Source organism: Felis catus, chromosome A2 (genome assembly GCF_018350175.1).
Source record: "Felis catus isolate Fca126 chromosome A2, F.catus_Fca126_mat1.0, whole genome shotgun sequence".
Classification (NCBI taxonomy): domain Eukaryota; kingdom Metazoa; phylum Chordata; class Mammalia; order Carnivora; family Felidae; genus Felis; species Felis catus.
The window spans coordinates 125,414,514-125,436,488 of NC_058369.1; the positions used below are offsets into that span (position 1 = coordinate 125,414,514).

Genomic DNA, 21,975 nt, shown 5'->3' on the forward strand with positions numbered 1-21,975 from the left:
CTTACACAGGGCTCGAACTCATGGAGTGCAAGATCATGACCTGAGCTGAAGTCCGATGCTCAATCAACTGAGCCACCCAGGTGCCCTGAGACTTATAAAGTCTTAAGGGAATATTTCATGGCCCAGGGACTTCAGAGGCTGCCAGGTTACCTTTTGTGTGTGAAGGTAACAAAATGGCGTATGCAGATATGCAGTAGTTTAGAAACCACAGCAATAATATAGAATGTTTAAAAATAAACTTAAAAAATTTAAAAACTTAACTGAAATTCCATAGCCAGTGGAGAGTTGGAACAGAACTGAAGACCTGAGATTGAAGAAGTTATGTTATAGAAGTCCTGAAATTATTAAAATAAACATAAATAATTAGTACATATGGTTGTCAATTGAAAATGTCTATCAAATAATATGTCTGAAAAAGAATATATATAAATGTACACACCCTCAACATAACAACTCTATTATAATTTCCCAAGAAATTATTTAAGAATAGGTGTAATGATCTCTAAACAAAGATATGATTTACAGTGTTAATTATAAAGTGAAAAAAAATTAGAAAAACAACAGTGTCATTGGCTGTAGAAACAATAATATAAGCCTATAATGAAATACAATAGAACAATGCAGATAAAATCCATTTATAGGAGAATAAGGTGTGATATGTTGTCATGTAAAAAAAAAAAGCAAGTTAAAACCCAATATTTATAGTATAATTCTACTTTGGAAAAAAATTAACATATGCATATAAATAGAAAATAAAGTCTAGACATCTCTGCAATTAAATGTTAATAGTTGCTACATCTGAATGGAAAAGATTTTACACACTTGTTATTTTCTGGTCAATGTTGGTTTGTTTTGGCTCCTCTGGATTTTCTAGTTTTTCAACAAGTTACATGTAAGAGACTTAAACAAGGCTGTGACATATTCGATTTTCAAGGGTAGAGACAGGATTGAGGGCCAGGATGAGAAACATAGTAATTAAAGCAAGTCGGATGAGAAATGGTAGCCGTCCAAAGCCAGACAGTAGCGGGGGAGATGGACAAAAATAGGTAGACTTGAGTGATTCCAATGACGAGGGACTGATAAGGCTGGAGATTGGGTAGAAATGGGAGTGAAGCCACAGATAATTACTGTACAGTTCAGCAAGAAATCATGTCTCCTCGGAGCTTTAAAGAAAAAGGAAGAGTCAGCCAGATCTCTGGAGAGGAGGGGAGGACCATTTCAGCCAGAAATGTGGGTCCCGTTATTTGACCTGTTTCACGGTGGCCTTTCCCAGCCAAATGGCAAACACACCAAATCTGAATGAGCATTTTCAAAGGGAGAGGAAAGTACTGCTCCCTCAGGAACCCCTCAGTCAGAGTGAATCCATCCATCTTGGCTGAAGCAATCCCCAGGCGATGCCGCCCAAAGCCGCTTTGCAGAACAGGGTTATTCTCTGCTGAGCGCCTCATTTACTCCTGAATGGAGAACTCCTGGGAATCCTGCATCAGCCAAGCACAGCACAGTTTCTATTTCTAGGAAATAGCAACACATTTGACCCCGATGACTTACAATAGCAGAACAATGTCCCATTGCCCAGTAATAATCACCGTGACCTTCATTGGGACTGGTGTCGTTTCCCCAAGGACCTGCTCCAAAATACCATCCGGCAGATCGGAGGGCCTGTCAGCATGTGAAGACTCATCACACTGACAGGTTCCCCCTGAGGACTCCAAGAGCCTGAGGATTTGAGCAAAGCATCCTTTATATACAGAATGAAGAGGGTGCCAACTTCTAAATGGCACAAAATAAGATGACCTGCAATTATCTATCTATGTTTAGCAGACTTTTAAAGTACAGATAGGTCATTGGGATTGCTGTTTCAAATCATGGAAATTCTTTATCAAAAGACTTCTTCAGTTGATCTACTCAACATTTCTTACAATATAGTGTATAACGATAATAATGATAATAATGATAATAAAATAATGTGAACATTTGTTAGTTTGCCAGGCCCTATTGTGAACATATCTCATTTTATCTTTACAACAATCACATGAAGAAGGTAATCTAATTTCTATAGATGTCAGAGAGAAAATGTATCCATTGGGTTGAACCAAAACCCACCTATGTCTCACATTGAAGAGTTAGGCTTTTATTTTAAAGAACATGCTATTATCAAGAAAGCCCCAGTATAGTTTCACTTTGACCTTTGTCCTCAAAGTCCCCCAAACCTGAATTAGCAGATTTCTCCAAAAACGTAATTACTGTTGACTTCCTTTTCATCACCTCCTATAAGTAGACCTGGAAAAAATGGTGTAGCTAGCATAAAGGAAAACCTCTAAATAGCGTGGCCGTATTGCCACAGAAACCAACTCAGAAAAATAAACCCAAGAACTCCAGAGAAGGAAAGCATATTATATAAGTTTCTCCCTAGAGTCTGGCAGCCTTTGTTCATGGTTGGATATAAACTCATTCAGTTCTACCCATAAGCCCACACAGCTTCACTTCCTGGCATCTGTTCTGTGCTCCCAGGAGCTGGGAGATTTCTTTCTTCTGATAAAGTGTAAAATATTTGCAGGAATAAGGTATGCTCAGAAAGGGAGAGAAAGCAGACAGCGTGATTCAACAGGTCTGGTGGGACTGGGAAGCTGTTTTTGTTTTTTTTTTTTTAACACCCCCCTCGAAGTTATTCTTATGCAGATGGTTTTGGAGCAATTTTTTGAGAATCTCCAAGTGGGATATTGATGGTAGTATGCACCTAGTGGTTGGGAACTTGGGAGTTACAGAGCATGGGGTCAAATCCCAGCTCTCTATCTCACCAGCCAGGTGAATGTGGCAAGTCAATTAAGTACCTAAGTCTCAATTTTCCCATCAATTAACTGGGGATGATCATAGGTGAAAATTAATGAGATGGTATATATATATACAAATATATGTGTAAAGTGCTTAGCACAAGAGTCTGGATTACAGTAGGCAATCAAGAAATGGGAGTGATTATTATTGTCATTATAGTATATGAAAAGTCTAAAACAGTACTGTAGTATGCAAATGACAGAAGTGATTAAACACAACCCCCCAAATGTCTGTGGTTGATGGGGTTGGATGAAAGAATGTCTAATGGTAATAGACAGTGAGTGTTATCAAACTACCAAATGGCTGATACATTCAAATCCCATTTTAGAAAGGAATAAAAAGGGAGGGGGGATCTGAAACCCAGAGTACCAACTGCCACAAGGTGACTGCCATAATTTTCATAACCATTTCCCGAAACCACTCATATCCCAAAAAGAGAAAGCACTTGTGGGACTAAAACTTAGTAATTAAGATGCTAAAGCCAAAAGAGGGTGTCATCATACATGTCAGTCATAACTACACTTTTGAAGAATCTGCTATGTCCACTCAAGGACACCAAATCCTCGGCTGGGGTTGGCTCCTTCTATCCTGACAGCCACCCAATGGTAAGTGTTGGTTTTATCTCCAGCTCTGACAGAGACTATTGAGGACAGAGATTAAGAAGCTTAGCCAGGCTGCACACCTCATAGGCAGCGGAACCAGGTTATACCCAGAGCACCCTCACAGTAGAGTCCCTGTAATGAGGGCAAAGCCCAGTGGAGAGATGGTTTCCTGAATTATGCCAGCTAAATGCTGTCACCAGCTTATTAAAAAAAAAAAAAAAAAAAAAAGGAAGGTGGTCAAGAGAATGAGAAGACAAGCCACAGACTGGGAGAAGATATTTGCAAAAAAAAAAACCCATCTGATAAAAGGCCTATTAATCAAAATCTACAAAGAACTCTTAAAAGTCAATGGTAAGAAAACAACCTGATTTTTAAAATGGACAAAAGGCCTGAACAGACATCTCACTAAAGAAGATACACAGATGGTAAGTAAGCCTATGAAAAGATGCCCCGCATCATATGTCATTAGGGAATTGCAAATTAAGACAACCACGAGTTACACTGTATACCTTTCAGAATGGCCAAAATCTGGAACAGTGACACCAGTGACGGTGAGGATAGGGAGCAACGGGAACTCTCATTTGTTGCTGGTGGGAATGCAAAATGGTACAGCCACTTTGGAAGACAGTTTGGCAGCCTCTTACAAGACCAAACATACTCTTAACCACACAATCCAGCCATTGGACCCCTTGGTATTTACGGAAAGGAGTTTAAATTTACGTCCACACAAAAACTTGGGTATGGATTATTGTAACAGCTTTATTCATATTGCCAAAACTTGGAAGCAACCAACATGTCCCTCAGAAGGTAAACAAACTGTGGTAAATCCATACCATGGAATATTATTCCATGCTAAAAAGAAAAGAGTTATCAATGAAAAGACGTCAAGGAAGCTTAAATGCATATTACTAAGTGAAAGAAGCTAATCTGCAAAGGCTACATACTGTGTGATTCCAACTCTATGACATTCTGGAAAAGATAAAACTATTCTATTTTAAAATTGAACTGGAAACAGAACAAAGATCAGTAGTTGCCAGGAGTTAAGGGAAAAGGAGGGATGAAAAGACAGAGTACAGAGGATTTTTAGGTCAGTGAAATTATTCTGTACATCATTGCAATGGTGGATACATGGCATTGTAAACATTTGTGAAAACCCAGAGATTATGTAACATCCATAGTTAACCCTAACTAAACTATGAACTTTGCAGAATAACATAACAATGTGTCAATGTAGGTTCATCGATTGTAACTAGTCCATGGCTCTGGTGCAGGTTGTTGCTATTTGGGGAGGTTGTGATGTAAACACGGGTAGGGCATATCTGAAAACTCTGTACCTTCCTCTCAATTTTGCTATGAACCTAAAACTGATCTAAAAAACTGAAATCTGGCGGTGTGTTTTTTTTTTTTAAAGGAAGTGGATGATGAACTTCAAACACATGCGCACTGTTTTTACAATTCATTGATGAATAGTAATCTCTAAGGGGGCAAGAAACATGTTTATACTGCTTGCTTTATTCTTAACTTATTTTGAAATAATAATAAATTGGAAGGAAACTGTAGAAGCAGTAGAGAGAGATCTTCTGTACCTTTCATCTAGTTTCCCCAGGGTTTTTTGCATAACATTTTGCATCACTTTAATACAATATCAAAATCAGGAAACTGATGTGGGCAAAATGTGTGTGTTCATGTGAAAATGCGTGTAACCACAACCACGATACCTTGTTCAAGTAAGTGCTAAGGTAGTCAATAATACTGTGAAGTAACTCAGTGAATGAATAAGCAAGAAGCTGAATGGATGCCTGAATCTATAACATAAATGAATAGCACTTAGTTCTTACAGTATAGGCTCAGTCAATCTCACAAATCATTTTATTTTTACCTTTATAAAGTCTGGATCTAAGAATTGCTTATAAATGCACGGATTGGGAGCCCACCCTCACACTATTGAAGAGTCATGCCTTCCGTTTCAAGCTGGCTAACTGAGCCTGCATGAGCTTTACATGCACTCCCCAGAAACATTCTTGTTGAAATAATATAACAAAAATTTCCTGATGACAGGAAAGAGTGCTATCCATGTGGAAAACAAACAAAAAACCACACAGTAAAGCAAAACAAACAAACAACAACAAAAATCTTTCTTACCAGATTCAGAGCAGGTGACGGGGAAAGCCTGCACGTGAGAAAACAGGAACTAGTAAGTGGAAGGGATACCAATCAACAGCCCATTCTCAGTCCCGGAGCCCCGAAAACCAAGAGCTACAAATAAAAGCTATTCTGGGTACAAGTCATGGAAGAAGTGTGCCAGACCCAGTCACAGAGCATTGGATCACGGTGACCTCCCAGTGCATACTGGAGGCAGACTGCACTGGGCTGGGGGCGTAGGAGAGGGGTGCACAAGGCAGAGCCGCTTCTTACCTGGCGTGGTGATGCTAAACGGAGCCAAGTGGCAGTACCTCAGGCCCTGACAGAGCTCAAAAGCTCTACAGGGGGAGCTGGTACTTTTACCTTAGTCTCTGAAAATAAATGGATCTCGATCTGGCCAAACGGAACTGGAGAAAATTCTCCCTCAATTTTTGTCTGCTCACCTAAGCTTTTTCAGGAACTACCCCGGTATACAAACAAGTGTGACATTGTTTGTGAAAGAAATAAACTCAGCTCCAAGGCTGGTGTCAGGGAAGAGGCTCAGGAAGAACTCCTCCGCTGGGCTTGAGACCATGGCAGCTACAGGCACCGTGTGTCTTCTCACGGGAAGCCCCCTGGCCCGGAGACTGCGGCGACTTGCCGAGGTCTCTGTGGGCCTCTTCTCGGATAAGAGGCAAATAGGAGCAAAGAGGGAACATAAAATGTCTGTAAATTCCTCATCAAAGTCCCCTGTGTTTAGAAAACATTTTTGCTTGCTTTTTATATTGGCATTAAACACAAGGGAGAAACTTGCTCCTCTGTCTCCCAAGAGAAAAAATAAACAGTGAGACTCCATTTCACAGTGTGCCCACAGTTTCCCACCTGGGGAAATTGATCAGGGTATCTAAGTGCCTCCCACCAACCCTTTGCAAGAACTGTCACCTGTGTGTCCTGTTAAAGGGTCAGCTCTAAAATCTTCTGGGCACACCATCCTCTCCCAGGGTCCCAGCTATGCAAGATCCTATCCTGCTGAGGGCTGTGGACGTACAGGTGATCTCTCAAGACTTCTTCATCTTACACTTAAGAGGGAATAAAGGAGAAGCAAAACCTATTGACTGATCTCTGTTTGCTTCTTTGTTTCCTGAAATTTCCATCTTCTTGTGAATATAAGAGTCAAAATATGTTCAATCCCAGAGAAGAGATGTATCCCTGAACTTTGCAAGATTTAAACATCTTGAAAAAATATACTAGCCTCTGATAGAAAAATCAATGAACACATACAAAGATTCTGCAGTTCAAAAGGAAACTCTCTAAGGAATTTAGCTAATGCAATCCAGTAAGAAAACAACATAATAAAAGATGTAAGTGAAAAAACAATGAGTGAAATTATCAGTTTGCAAATGATGTGACTGTCTAAGAAGAAAATGCAAGATTGTTTGGAAACCCATTGGGCCTAATAAGAGATTTAATTAAAGTAGCTGATTATAAAGCCAACAAATATAAAAAGCAATTAGCTTTCCTATATAATAGCAATAACCTATTAGAAAATATAAAAAACCCTGCAGATTACATTTTCCTAGAGCGACCAAAACATGAAATGCATGTGAATACACTTTAAAATAAATGTAGTGACTTATAGGAACAGTTAACTAAGTGACATTTTAAAAATTTAGTAATTAAAAATCCATTAAATGTTTCTGGTCAAAAGACACCACCTTGTAAAGACTCCAGTTATCCCCAAATCAAAATTTTAGTTTCATGCAATTCAGGTGAAGACTCCAAATAGATTTTTAATTTAAAACTAGCAGATATTATTATTTTTTTAAGTTTATTTTTTATTTTTTGAGAGAGAGAGAGAGAGAGAGAGAGAAAGAGAGAGAGCACAAGTGAGGGAGGAGCAGAGAGAGAGGGAGAACTAGCAGATATTATTTTAAAGCACATCAGGAAACATACACTTTTGAAATTTTCCAAGAAGTTTTCTCTGTTTTTTTTTAATGTTTATTTATTTATTTTTGAGAGCGAGAGAGAGTGAGGATGAGCTGTGGAGGCACAGAGAGAGAGGGAGAGAGAGAAGCAAGCAGGTTCTGCACTAACAGCAAAGAGCCCGACACAGGGCTCAATCTCACAAACTGTGAGATCATGACCTGAGCCGGAATCAAAAGTTGGAAGCCTAATTGACTGAGCCACTCAGGCACCCCCCAAGGAGCTTTCTAAAACGAAAACAATAAGTAAAATGTAGCTGCTCATCTTAAAACAAGTCTGTGTTGGCTTAAGATTTGAAAGTGAAGGAACAGAATGAAAGGCCAGAAACAAATCAAATATCCATAAGACTTGACGATATAAGAAAAGTGCTTTTGAAATGAATAGGGGGCAAGGGGAAGATGACTGAATAAACAGTTGGCAGGATGCATGTGCTGGGGCTGACTGATGCTCCTGCCTCCCAGCACATACCTAACTCTGTGCTGCCTGCAGCTCTCTGGGCTTGCTCTTCCCTCTGACTTGAACAGTCTTCCACCAAAGCTGTCTCTGCTGTTCCTGGTCTCTGCTCAGTGTTCCCTCCTGAACGAGGCCTTCCTCGGCCTCCCTAAGATAGCACCCTGCAGGGGGTTTGAGGGATTTCCAGGCCAATCAATGAAAAAGGTCTGACTGGTAATGCACACAAGCGTTATTTAGGGGCTACTTTAACAAGTTTGTATGTGAGGAAGCTCTTCACATCAGCATGATCTAGAGGCTATGGTGCAAGTTCACTGCTCAGAAGCAGAGGAGGTCAAGCGGGGAGTAGGATCAGGGAGAGGATTATGTGTCCAGATGATGCCACTCACTGGCACCAGACAGCTCCAAAGTTGACAGCATCAGTTTGAGGTCTATACACCCCCAGAATTTATCTTATCTGCGCCTAGCAGATGTTGGACACAGTTTCAGGGTACACAAAGCAGGCAGGCTTTCAATGGCTAAATGCCTGTTACTTGGGGCTGTATTTAAAATAATTGGATGTAAAGTTTTGATTTTGGTGCCAGTGGCTTTTGAGCTAACAGATCTCAGTCTGCTGTGAAGAAATAAGCAACCTAGGAACCAATAGAGAGAAGCCATCTCTTATTTATATAAGGTACTCCCATCCCATTCTCTAGTTCCTTACCCCTTTCATATTTTGTTAACACTTGTCACTCTGTAACACTATAATCTATATTTACTTGTTTTTTTGTGTTTATTATCTTTTTTTTATTAGAATATTTTACTCTATGAAGACAGGAACCATATCATCTTTGTTCACAGGTGTTTACTCAGTGTCAAAAACAATTGAGTGCAGAGGTGCCTGGGTGGCTCAGTCAGTTAAGTGTCCGACTTCAGCTCAGGTCTTGATCTTGCAGTTCGTGGGTTTGAGCCCCATGTCAGGCTCTATGCTGACAGCTCAGAGCCTGAAGCCTGCTTCAGATTCTGTCTCTCTCTCTCTCTCTCTGCACCTCCCCCGCTCACACTCTGTCTCTCTGTCTCTCTCTCTCAAGAAATAAGTAAACATTAAAAAAAAATTGAATGCCTGAACAGAATGGTAGGTCAAAAAGCGTTTGCTGGAGGAAGGAAGAGAGGAAGAGAAAAAAAGAAAGGAGGCATACTTAAGTAAGCCATAAAGTAAGTTAAATGTTCCAATATAAACATGAAATTGTTTTTAGGAAAAAAATTTTAATATTTAGGGCGAGGAAGGACTTTTCTAAATGTGAAATCAAGGTAGAAATTATTAAGAAAGGCTAACAAATTTGACTAAAATATATAAAATACCAAATTTAAATTATAAAGGGAAATTTAAAAAATAAAATTATAAACTGATCAGAATATTTACAATATGAGTAATATTTGCATAGCTGATAACCAGTTAATTTGCTCACCAAATAAAGACTTTTGACAAATTAATAAGAAGATAAATACTTAATATAAAGAAATAAACACAAATATGTGAACAGGTAAAATACAAAACAGAAATTCAATTTTACCAGTAAGCAAACTTTAAATGTTAAATGTTGCCACTAAGTAAATAAATGCAAATAAGAATAACAAGGAACTGCCATGTTTTCCTATTAAGAAAAGAAAGTAGGTTTCAAGAAATTGGTAGGGCATCAGGTCATTTCTTCTTAATAAAATCCAAAATGGCATCAACAAAACATTAGGAAGTTTTTATTTCTGGGTCATATTTAGCTTTTCGGCACTTTTTAATTTTTCAGAAATACATACTTCTTACGTAATAAAAAAATTAAGTATACATAAAAAATATATAGCCGTGATAAACCTTGGCTCCTTGGATGGGCCAATCCTGAAAAATAATGCCTCAGTACTAAGAATCTCCTAGGTCTGTTGCACCTGTCAGTAGCACGGAGGAGAGTGTGATTTTTTTCTCTGCTTTGGATGAGGACCAGGGGGTGAGGGTTAATACTGCACAGATGGATCTTGAAGTCCCACTAGAGGTTTCCAGGTGGTCAGTGGAGGAAAGGAATATAGGCAGAAGAATAAAACGTGCAAAAGGAGAGGGTCACAAGACAGGATGGGGCACAGTAGTGTCATAATAAAAACAAGCGACATGTTGACTTCTCACTTCCCAGAATTCACAAGTGCCACCAAAAGTTTATCATGTGCAGGGCTCAGGTTGAAGTTCACCTCACAGGTTACGGGTAACAGAATTCTCGATGAAATTTGCAAAGCAAGCGTCAGTAAAAAAGAGCGTGTTTCTCTAACCTCTCACCCTGGCAAGTGCTGGGGCAAGTCTCGAGTGTACCTCCCAGGAAAGAGAGCCAGCTTCTCTAGCTGTTCACCTCTCTTATTTATCAAGGGATAGGGCAAGTTCTTCAGCGATGGGGAAGGGAATCATGGTGGCAAGGAAAGGACTAGCACTAGGCAGGGTGGTTTAGATGTCAGTTGTTTACTCTAGTTGTTTAGGAAAGCCAGCCGCCTGCTGGAGACCCAAGAAGTTGAGTACAAGGGAGGCTCCATCTCCTGGCATGGGAAAAACCCATTGTCTCCAATGGCTCAACATCCGGGCAACTCAGTGAGCATTCCCAGGGTTGCTTTTAGACTCTTCGGTTTATCTAGACCAGACTCCTAGGGTGGCTTTTGGACTATTCGGGTACCCGTAGCAGAGGTCCACGATGTTTCAGCAATTTTAATTTTGCCGAGGCTAAATCTGACTGATCCACAGTTTAAGATTACTGTGACAGTACATCACCGAACTAGCGAATGAGACTAGCTGACCACCCAGAAGTCACAGCTCTACTAAACATCGTTTTGTGTCTTTATCCGCAAATACACACGCACACTTTTACAACGAGGCTGTTCTTTTGTAAAAAGTGGGCACAAAAAGGGTGTCAACTGCCAATTCTCGTGGTGGCCGTAAAGAGTGAGAGATTATGAGTTCTTGGACAGAAGAAAAGAAGGTGTGGGTAAATGACAGAGAAATGTTAACTCACCTATTTGTTAAAGTTTGAATGATAATGAGTATAGCGTTTAGAAAGAAGAAAAGGTGATTCGGGAATCTGTTTTAACGACTGCCCTAACCAATTCAAAAATTGCTCATGCAGTTAGAGATACAGTAAATGAATGGTCAAATGGTGGTGAACTTGCAGTGTTAGCAGGTGTCTGACTCTTTACAGGAACCCATGCACAGCAAACGCATCGTTAAGGCTTTGATGACATGTGCTGAAAAATAAAAGTTGGTTGGACATTTTAGGAATTATTTTTTCCTTTGCAGAATTTAGATAACAGGGTTTTGTGAGGAGAGGGCTTCTTAATCCCACCTCTGTACAAATGTGGACTCTACTGGAATACATAACCCATTCATCATTCTTGGTCAGTGTTACTATAGAAATGTAATGCAACATTGTGTGGAGGTTATTTTCGTGACAAAATGTACTGTTATTACTATTTAAATTACCTTAGTTCTGCATTTATGGAGTCAGGGAAGTCACAAATTTTTTAGTTATAGCATACCACACTGTATGGAAAGAAATTATGTGACATCTAAGAAAATAGAGTGTCACAACTGCCTTGAGATATTTTTCTTTTGAACACCAAAGACTACTTTGGTACTCCCATAGGATAAACTGGGAGAGGAACAGCATAGGTGTTGATATTGAGCAGAGGGAGTTGGCTAGCCCACTGTGAGGTTGTGTTTCCAGCAATGCACTTAGGTTAGAATCACAGAAGGGTCACAATCATGAGAGTGACAGCGTCGGATAGGTTTCCCTAGAAACCAATTCCCCCAAAAGATTTCCCAGGAAGTGGTGTGGAGGACAGGTTGGGAAGGAACCAGACTGGGAGAGTCAAGGTGACAATTTAGGAGAATATTTTCATAATCCTAAAAAGATGTTAAGGATCTCAAGTTAGTCTCCAGTCCAGTGGTTCTCAACGCTGGCTGGATATTAGAGTCAGTTGGGGAGCTTTTGAAACTGCAGATTCCTGAATACCATTCCAGATCAATTACATTAGAATCTCTGGGAGTGACACCTGGGCACCAATATTCTTCAAAGTTCCCCCAAATGATTCTGTTGCAAGATGAGAGTTGAAAATGCCAGTGCAAACCATCAAAGGCAATAGATGTGGATGTTTTCAAAAAAAATTCAGGAGGTAGAAGTTGATGATGACTGATAGAAATGGAGGAACAGGAAATATCTAATTTCAAGGTGCAGGTCTTGGACAGCTTGGAGGATAGGGTGACACAACACTTAAGATGGAAAATATGGGGGCGCCTGGGTGGCGCAGTCGGTTAAGCGTCCGACTTCAGCCAGGTCACGATCTCACGGTCCGTGAGTTCAAGCCCCGCGTCAGGCTCTGGGCTGATGGCTCAGAGCCTGGAGCCTGTTTCCGATCCTGTGTCTCCCTCTCTCTCTGCCCCTCCCCCGTTCATGCTCAGTCTCTCTCTGTCCCAAAAATAAATAAAAACGTTGAAAAAAAAATTTAAAAAAAAAGATGGAAAATATGGAGGACCTTCTCAGAGCTAAACACATTTCAAGCTTTGAATAGACTACAGCTTATAGTCACTTCAAAACCTAGCCTGTCCTACAAACCTACAACAGCAAAGAAAGCCTCTAATATTTGAAAAATATTTCTTTCAAATTGGTTGGCTAGTGTTAGGAAAATCCTATCCTCTCAACAGCTGCAACAAAAAAATGGCTTGACTGTAGATGCCTGCTCTCAAGGAAGATCTAGATAGTAAAATATCAATATTTCATCATGAAGATTTTGATCCTCTCTGGGATCAGATTTATCATTTCTTTAAGATTGAGGTGGAGTGTCTCCTCAGAGTGCACTCTTTGCAGAGTGCAAATTGGTTTAAATGGCCATGATGTTGCATAGAAATTATTAGATTTCAGTCTTCTTGAAAACCAATGTCTACCTGCAAGTATGTTCTCTTTCATCTCTTGCTGGCATTACCTGTTTTCTCTTGCAATTCTCAACCATTTAATGGTTGTATTTTCCTCTTAGGCAGGATCTCTGCACAAAGGACCCCAGCAGCACAAGGCTTACATTATCCTTAGAGCTAGTAGTTAATTACTATGACCATGGGTGAACTCCTCTGACTGGCTATTTCTGGGTCATGACTCCATCCTTGGTAGGAGGAATGGAGTTAACGCCACCTAAATCATGTGTATTGAGACCTGGTTGGGGAAAGGATAATTGAGATACTGTCGTCAGCAGAAATATATGCAGGGCAAGCAAAGCAACAGGTGCCCAGTAAAACTTCAGCGAGCCTCCAATTTTCCATTCCCTTAGGCCTCACCAGAGTCCGTCCCATGAACCCCAGGAATAGCCCATGGATTACTATGTTCCTTCCCCAGTCTCTATGATAGTTATGGCCATGCTTTATGGGGAGGCCCCAGAGGTTTCAGAGAAAAGACCATTCTGGAAGAAAGAGCTAAAATGAAGGCCAGCCTGTGCCATTCACAACAGGGCTGTCTCTCTTGTTTCTTATCCCAGAGCCCCTTATACCAGAGTTCCTCTTTTCTATTTTGCTGACTTTGATAAATGAATAAATGAATGAATAAATAGATGAATGAATGAATGAATATATATTTGGATCCTACACATATGTTCCCCATAAATGCCACGCCAGCCTTCCTTCTTCCCTCCAAAAAATAAATTGGGTGATTATTGGAATAGAAGAGCTGAAAAAAAATGAAAGTTCTTTACCTCAGGCTCTTGAGAAAACAAAACAGATATCTTGTGCAAAGTAATGCTTAATGAGTTAATTTCCAAAAGCCTGAAACACGGCCTTAAAAATGTTCTTTTAAAAAAAAATAGCAGTTAACGTTTTGATAATCTACCCTAGGGAAGTCATCTAAAACTGCTGATGATGCTTTTTGCAAAGAGATTTTTATCACAGGGCTATTTATAACAGCAGAAAATTGTAAACAACTTAAATGTCCAACATTGAAGGAACAGCTAACTAACATATGCTACCTCCCCTCAAAGAATACAAGGTACCATTAAAAATAATGTTAATAATAAATTTGTAATGGTATACAAAAAATCTCATAAAGTAAATGAAAAGCAAGATAAAGAACTATATATGCACAATGGACTTCAGCTATATAAAGTAAAGCTTTGCACAGAAAAAAGAATGTGGAAAACTGTTGGTGGTAGTGATGATAAAACATACGATCCTCCTTCTCTCGCAACTTTCTACTTTCTCTAGCTTCCATGTTTATGGTAAACATAACTGACATTCAGTTCTCAGACATCTTCATTGACCTGTCAGCAGAATTTGACATAGCTAATCACTCCCTGCTCCCTGAAGTGCTTTCCAAGCTTGCCTTCCAGAACAACATACTCTCCTGATTTTTATCCCACCCCACTGGTTCCTTCTTCCCTGTCGCCTTTCCCTGTTTCTCGTTTTCTCCCTGATCAATTAGTTTTGGGTGTCCCAGAACTTGGTCCTCAGACCTTTACACTTTCCTAGCCACACCCACATCTTTGGTGATCTCATAGAGCAGCACGACTTTACACCTCATCTATATGCCAATAACTTTCCCATTTGTATCTCCAGACTAGACCTCACTCCTAAATTCTAGACTTGAATATACAACCCTACTAGACATTGCCACAAAAAGATGTTCAAACAATCCATGCCCAGAGCTAAATTCCTGATATTCTCTCCCTACACCTACTTCATTTGGATCCTTTCCCATCTGTATCAGTTTGGATTTGTCTATAAATTAAAGTCACTCTAAGTATTATAGGAATATAGCAGTTAAATGGGTACTTTCTCAAATGTTAATAGAGCTGGAGGAATGAAGACCAAGAAGCCAGATGGTTGAGGTGTCGGGGGTGGCTCAGTCTGTTAAGCATCTGACTCTTGATTTCAGCTCAGGTCATGATCTCATAGTTCGTGAGATCGAACCCTGCGTCAGGCTCTGTGCTGACAGTGTAGAGCCTGCTAGGGATTCTCTCTCTCTCTCTCTCTCTCTCTCTCTCTCTCTCTCTCCCCCACTTGTACTCTTTCTCTCTCTCAAAATAAATAAATAAACATGAAAAAAAAAAAACTTTAAAAAAGAATCCAGGTGGTCAATGAAAGATCCCCCAAAAGCCAGTGGTTCTCAAATATTCCCTTGAGTACAGCAGCAATTCTCAAGTTCTCTGGCAAAGCTCCCACCAACTGTCTCAACTGCAGAAGCAAAACAGTCTCTTCCAAAAGCCTGAGAAGCCACCGTAAATCTTGCAGCTGCCTATACATATGTTTTCTATGGCCTACTGACAGAATGGTCTCTCCTCTTTTACTTCTCAAATTTCACATTGAAAATTGTAACCTGGTACAACATGGGGAAGGAGAATCTAGAAAATGTGGTTCCTGGTAAGTGTGAGATCTAGAAAACATGGTACCGTTTCAATTGATGGCAGTACCATTCTTAGAGCTACTCAGAACAAAAACCTCAGAGATATGTTTGACTCTTCCTTTCACACTCTATTTCCAGTCTATCAGGAAATTCAGTTGTCTCAACCTTCAAATATATCCAGTAATGGCCCCTGGAGTGTAAGCTCCATTAGAGAAAGATGTTTATCTATTTCATTCACTATATTTAGAAGAGTGTCTGGCACATAGTGGGCCATTTAATAAATATTCATTGAATGAATGAACTAGTGATACCACACCAGCTCTCTTTTGGTTACTATTTGCATGGATTTTGCCCCCCATCCTTTCAGTTTCATCTTATTTGTGTCTTTGAATCTAAAGTGAGTGTCTTTTAGACAGCATATAGCTGGATAATGATTCTTATCAATTCTGTACCTTTTGATTAGACAGTTTAATCCATTTACATCTAAAGTAATTACAAGGCAAGTCTTCTGCCATTTTTCTATTTGTTTTCTGTTTATAGCTTTTTTGTTCCTGTATTCTTTTATTACTGCCTCTTTTTGTGAATAATTGATGTTTTTGGTGTATAGTTTTTATTTTTTTCAGTTTATTTTTTCTTAGTGGTTACCCAGGGGATTACAATTGGTATCTTAACTTTGTAGCTGTTATAATTCGTACAATCAGGTTTGAAAATTAATACCAACTTAGTTTCAACAGTATACAAAAACTTTGTGCTTTTACATCTTCATTCTTTTTTCCTGTTGCAAGTGACAAATTACATCTTTACACAGCACATATCCATTAACATAAATTTGTCATTACTGTTTTGTGCAATTGTCTTTTAAAGCATAGTGAACGAAAATGAAGAGTTACAAACCTGAAATATAATATACTAGCTTTTATATTTACCTTTGCCATGAATCTTACCGTTCTTTATTTTTTCACATGGTTTCTACTTGCTGTTTTGTGGCCTTTCATTTCAGCCTGAAGGACTCCCTTTAACATTTCTCCTGGGGCATGTTCATGGCTGAAGAACTTTTCATTTTTCATCTCGGGATATCTTAATTTCTCTTTCTTATTTATTTATTTATCTATTTATTTATTTATTTATTTATTTATTTATTTATTTATTTATTTTAGAGAGACTGAGTGTGAGCTGGGGAGGGGCAGAAAGAGAGGAAGACACAGAACCAGAAGCAGACTCCAGGCACTGAGCTGTCAGCACAGAGCCCAACGTGAGGCTTAAATTCACAGGCCATGAGATCATGACCTGAGTCAAATTTGGATGCTTAACTGACTAGGCCACCCAGGCACTTCTGTTTCATGTTTAAAAGCTGGTTTTGCTGCATATAAAACTTGACTGACAGTTTTTTCTTTCAGCACTTTAAATATGTCATCCCACTGCCTTCTGGCCTCCATGGTTTCAGAAGAGAAATATGCTGTTAATCTTATGCAGGATCCCTTATATATGACATGTCAGTTCTCTTGTGCTGCTTTTAAGATTCTGTCTTTCTCTTTGGATTTCAACAGTTTAACTATAATGTGTCTTTGTGTAGATCTCTATAAGTTTATCCTGCTTGGAGTTCATTGGGATTTTTGCAAGTGTAGTGTCATGTCTTTCTTCAAATTGGGGAGCGTTTGGGCCATTATTTCTTCAAATATTCTTTCTACTCTTTTCTGTTTCTCTCTTCTCCTTCTGAGATGCCCAGAAGTGAAAGATTAAGGTTCTCTCCAGACTTGTCAGAGAATTCACGCATCCCTGAGTCCTGCATGTGACCTTGGTTCACCTGTATTTATGGGTGCTTTCAGCCTTTATTCCCCCAAATATCTTCTCTCCCAACCTCATCTTTCCCAGGCTTTTTGATCTCTCTATTGCTTTGTCCCTATTATTATTCTTTGGTCCATACTGCCGTATTCAATACCTTTGTCTTTAAATGTTTTCAGCAAGTACCACTTGGGAAGTGTTTCAGTTCTGAGAACACTCCAAGCCAGGTGAAATGAAGGCACACTTTGTACCAGTGCTTAAAGGGAGCTGCTGGACAAGTCAAAACATACAACCACAGCTCTTTGAGAATGAGATTTGTATTGATCCCTATGGCAGTAGCAACCTGCACCAGGAATGTGGTGTCTTTATGGCCATTGCTGATCTGGGGACTAGGGTATGGAAGGAAGGCAGTGTAAAATGTTGTAGCACTCTCTTACCACAATGCAACAAATTCTTAGGCTTTCCCCTGGTTGTTGTAAGTTTTTTACTATATTTCAGCGTTCTTTGAAAGTTGATTTTGAGAGTTCAGGGATTTCCTTACTCTGCCATTTTCAGTAATACCACTTCCACTCTTTTCTGGCTTCTTAAGTTACTTAATTTACTTTCATACTTATTTCTTTTCTAATATAGGCATTTAGGGATTACAAGTATTTCTCAAAGATACTTGAATTTCCTCTCACAAGTTCTGACAGCTACTATTTTCCTTACTATATCATTATGATTAATTAATCTATGATTTTTATTATGATTTATTCTTGGACAAATAATTATTTAGAAGTATGTTTTTTAATTTTCAAAAGTACCAGGCTTGTCTAGTTATGTCTTTGCTATTGTTAGCTTAATGTCTTGCATGTTTTAGATATTTTGAAATTGGATGAAACATGACACATGGTCTAATGCATATCAATTTCATAATGTGCTAGGTGCCTTCGAAAATATGTGTTCTCCAGATCTGAGGGGCATTACTTATATATTTATATCAGGTCAAGTTTGTTTATTGTATAATTCAAATCTTTTCTATTCTTAGTGATTTTTTATCTACTTGATCTATAAATAATTAAAAGAAATTGCTAAAATCTGTAGGTATGGTGGTAGATTTGTCTACTTCTCCCTATAGTTCTATTATTTTTTATTTTATTTATTCTAAAAGATTTAGAATTCCTACATCTTCCCAGTGAATTAAACTTTTAATCAATATTCAGTAACTCTTTTTATCTTCAGCAATGCTGTTAGCCTTTAAGATTTTATCTTGTATTGATGTATCTATAGCATCTTTGTTTTAGTTAATATTTATCTGATGTATTCTTTTTTTAAAACATTTTGTGTTTTGGGGGGTGTCTGGCTGGCTCTGTCAGAAAAGCATACAACTCTTGATCTCATGGTTGTGAGTTTGGACCCCAAGTTGGGTGTAGAGATTACTTAAATAAATACAACCTTAAAAACACACAACATTTTGTATTTTTATGTTAGGTGCTTCCTTTTTCTTCTTTCCTTAGAGCAAGTATTCATGTGCCTAGTCTTGTGTGCAGTTTGACTGACTGCCATAAAGGAGAAGTGGACCTTAGATAGAAGATAAGGGAAAGCAGAGGAGGTGGGAAGGAGTCCTGAGGCTGGGTGACTTTCTTGGAGCCTGGCAAGGCTTCAACAAATATTTGTTGAACCACCAAAGTGAATGTTTATGGCCAGGTTTTCTTCCTAGCCTTGGCCTTGGAATCAGATAAAGTCTCCTCATGACTTTTTTATGTTTGAAACTCTAGGAGTTGCATTAAGAAACCCTGATCTCCTAGGCCTTCTGTTCATAATAGACACTCCATTTGGTTTGTGATTCAAAACAACACACATGATTTCCTCATCCTAAATCTGAAATACTGTCTGAGAATTGTGTGGGAAATTTAAAACCCAGACTTTGTCAGTTTTCTTATATCTGAGGATTGGTGTCCTTCAGTTCCAGAAAATTCATAGCCACTATCTCTTTGAATAGTGCCTCTTTTCCTTTCTCTTTATCATCTTCTAGAACTCCAATGAGATTTGTGTTGGACTTTCTCATTCTATTCACTATGGGTTTTAACTTCTCTTTGATCCACCTCCTTGTCTTTATTGCCTTCAGGGTGATTTCTTCGGACCTATCTTCAAGCTTACAGTTCTCTATTCATCTGGTTCTAGTCTTCTATTTAGCATGTTTATTGAGATTTTAATTTTAATTATTACATAATTTCTCTTCATTTCTAAAAGTTCTATTTTGTTCTTGTTTTAATATATCTGCTCAGTTACAGCTGCCTTTTAATCTCATCAAATTTATAATCCCCTGCTTTATTTTAACATTTTTTAAAGGTGATATAATATAATACTGGTTACTTGATAATTTCCAATGAAATCGCTGTACACCTATTTTCTGTGTGTACGCAGATGTTTGTTTGCACAGAGGAATTTTCCAAAGGCCATAGGACACTCATGAGAGAACGAGAGTCAAAAAAGGCAAATAAAGTCTTAGTATTACTATGAAAATAGTTTTGACCTGATAGACCGAGGGTCTCGGGGACCCTGAGGGGTCCTCAGATCACACTTTGAGAATTGCTTTCCCAAAGTGTCCGTTGCTTTAATGAATTATTTTTCTCCCTTGCATCCAGAATTACCCTGGGGAAATGCCCTGGGCAACTTTGGGAAGGTATCAACCTTGGGAACATTGAGAAGATGAAAACTCCAATCATGTTCCTTAAGGCTTAATTTTCTCTGGAACTCTATTTGAGAATGACTGCAAGCAAGTTTTTAAAAAATCGAATGTAACCGTATGATGTTTTTGCTCCACAACCAATGTGTTCTTCCCCCTCTCCTCTTTAGCATTTCTATCGCTACATAATCCTCCATTTGGACAACTATATCATGAGGCTTTTACTGCCATAACGAAGGTTTATTAAAGGAATGTGAAAACAAAATAGTCTACTTCTTGGCTTTTGAATTTCAAGTGATATGGAAGAAAAGCTGAAAAGCTAGACTACCTGGATCCAGAAATGGGAAAGGGTGAGGAGACACGTGCAGGAGACAAGAGCCAAGACATCAGGGCATTGCTGAGAAGGAGACCTTGAGCCTTGAGCCACTCCAGGACAAACATTAGAGGGATATGGGAGGGGAACTACAAGTCAGAGAAAGTCAAGGGCAAGGGGATCTGTGACCCACATTCTCCAGAGGTAGTCCAGGGAGTGAGTGAGGGGGGTTCCCCCTCCCCACAACCCAGCACTGAAAGTGAGAAGAAATATCTGTGTGGGTGTGTAGGCAGAGAGTCTGAAATAGCCACATGCAGTCTGCAGAGACTGCCCTTATCCTGGTGCAGGGACAGAGGAATGTATTCTGAGCAACCAAGGACGAGAGAGCTGGTGGCCTAAAGGGGCCATGCAACTGGAACAAGGCAGGCATCACTTTGATCTGCTGATCAACCAAAAGCAAGATGGGATTGAGGACTTCTTAGTAGACGCCAGTGAGTATAAGGTAAGACACCTAGGACCAGATGCCATGCACACAGGCAGGCACCCATACACACACACACACACACACACACACACACACACACACACACGACTTAATACTGCATAAGTTTTCTAGAACTTAAAGAGGACTACAGAGACAGGGGAAGAGTAAACACTTAATTGACTGCAATTAATTTTTCGACGTCCAGCAGAGTAGGAGTTCACACTAGCAATTAATTTCAGGTTTAGAAGATGAAGAATGTTATTTTTCTTGTACACTACAAACAAAAGTGTAACAAATACTCAGATCCCAGGATGCCTTAGCTGCCGTGACAGGCAGGAGGAGGTGGAGAGGGGAAGGAGGGAGGGCATGTGGGCACCGCTGCCCGGCTGCTTCCCTTCTATGGGGGCTGCATCACAAATGAGGCTCATCGTGGCTCTAGGCATGTTTACTACTCAGCAAGGCTCTCAGCCAGAGAACATAATTGATGTGCACAGAGCCGGGCTGTTGCAAGCTCATGGTGCAAGGGCCTCTATTTCAGAGAAAAAGGAATTGGGCCTCTGCCAGTCATGTACCTTTTATGCTTTCATGTGGGCATCAGTCAGACCCTGGTTTCCGTCAGACAAACCAGGAAAAATAAAACTGTCAGAATCCAGGCACGCTCTTTATTGGGACTGTTAGCTTGGTAATGGAAGGGAATGTTATTGCTCTAGGCATTTGCATAATATCTATTGATCAAGCCGCCTCCACGTTCCTATTCTTCATGCTGGGTTCTGGCAGTGGGGGAGGATTGTTTGGGTCTCACATCACACTCTTCACACTCAGGCCTGGGCACAGTTACTAACACAGTTCAAGAATAGGGCCGGAAGTCCCCTTGGTGACCAAAAGAGGCAGCCTTAGGCTGGGGCAGCAGTGTGAGATTGGGAGTTGAGGTGGCTGGGCTTTATTTACAGCTCTGCCTCCACCTTGCTGTGTGACCTTGGGCAAGCTGCCAGCCCATTCTGCTCCTGTCCGCATTCCACACTGCCTGGAATCCCTCCATTAAAGAGTCCCTCCTGGGCCAAGGTTTGATGCCCCCATTAAAATGAAAGTACTGTGGAGAGCATAAGTGGCTTCAACCATTAGCCCTGGAAAATTAGCTGTCAGTTAGATTTGTTTGCAATGGAGAGCCCTTTACTTCTGGTGGGCTGAAATGGGGACGAGAGTGGGGAAGAGTAACTGGGGTGTTGGGACTCTCGTGCCTGGGGGTGGGGTGGGTGACATAGAGAAGGGTCCTGGCAAGTCATTATGGAATCATAGACACAGGTCCGGGAGACACAGCTTGGGTCATTGCATCCATCTCCCCACTGCGCCTGAATCCCTGT

The 21,975-nt window shown here is 39.8% G+C and overlaps 1 protein-coding gene and 1 long non-coding RNA gene across 2 annotated transcripts in view; one reads left to right on the top strand and one right to left on the bottom strand.

Annotated features, from left to right (window-relative positions):
* NPSR1 (neuropeptide S receptor 1) overlaps positions 1-21,975 on the top strand; it is a 152,885-nt gene that overhangs the window by 57,154 nt on the left and 73,756 nt on the right. The window lies entirely within an intron of this gene.
* Positions 5-21,975, bottom strand: part of LOC123383947 — a 34,158-nt gene continuing 12,187 nt past the window's right edge. Inside the window, exons 6-7 of the long non-coding RNA XR_006594388.1 lie at positions 5,577-5,604; positions 5-335 (exon numbers count right to left, since the gene is read on the bottom strand). This is a non-coding gene — a long non-coding RNA (uncharacterized LOC123383947). The remainder of the gene's footprint in view (positions 336-5,576; positions 5,605-21,975) is intronic.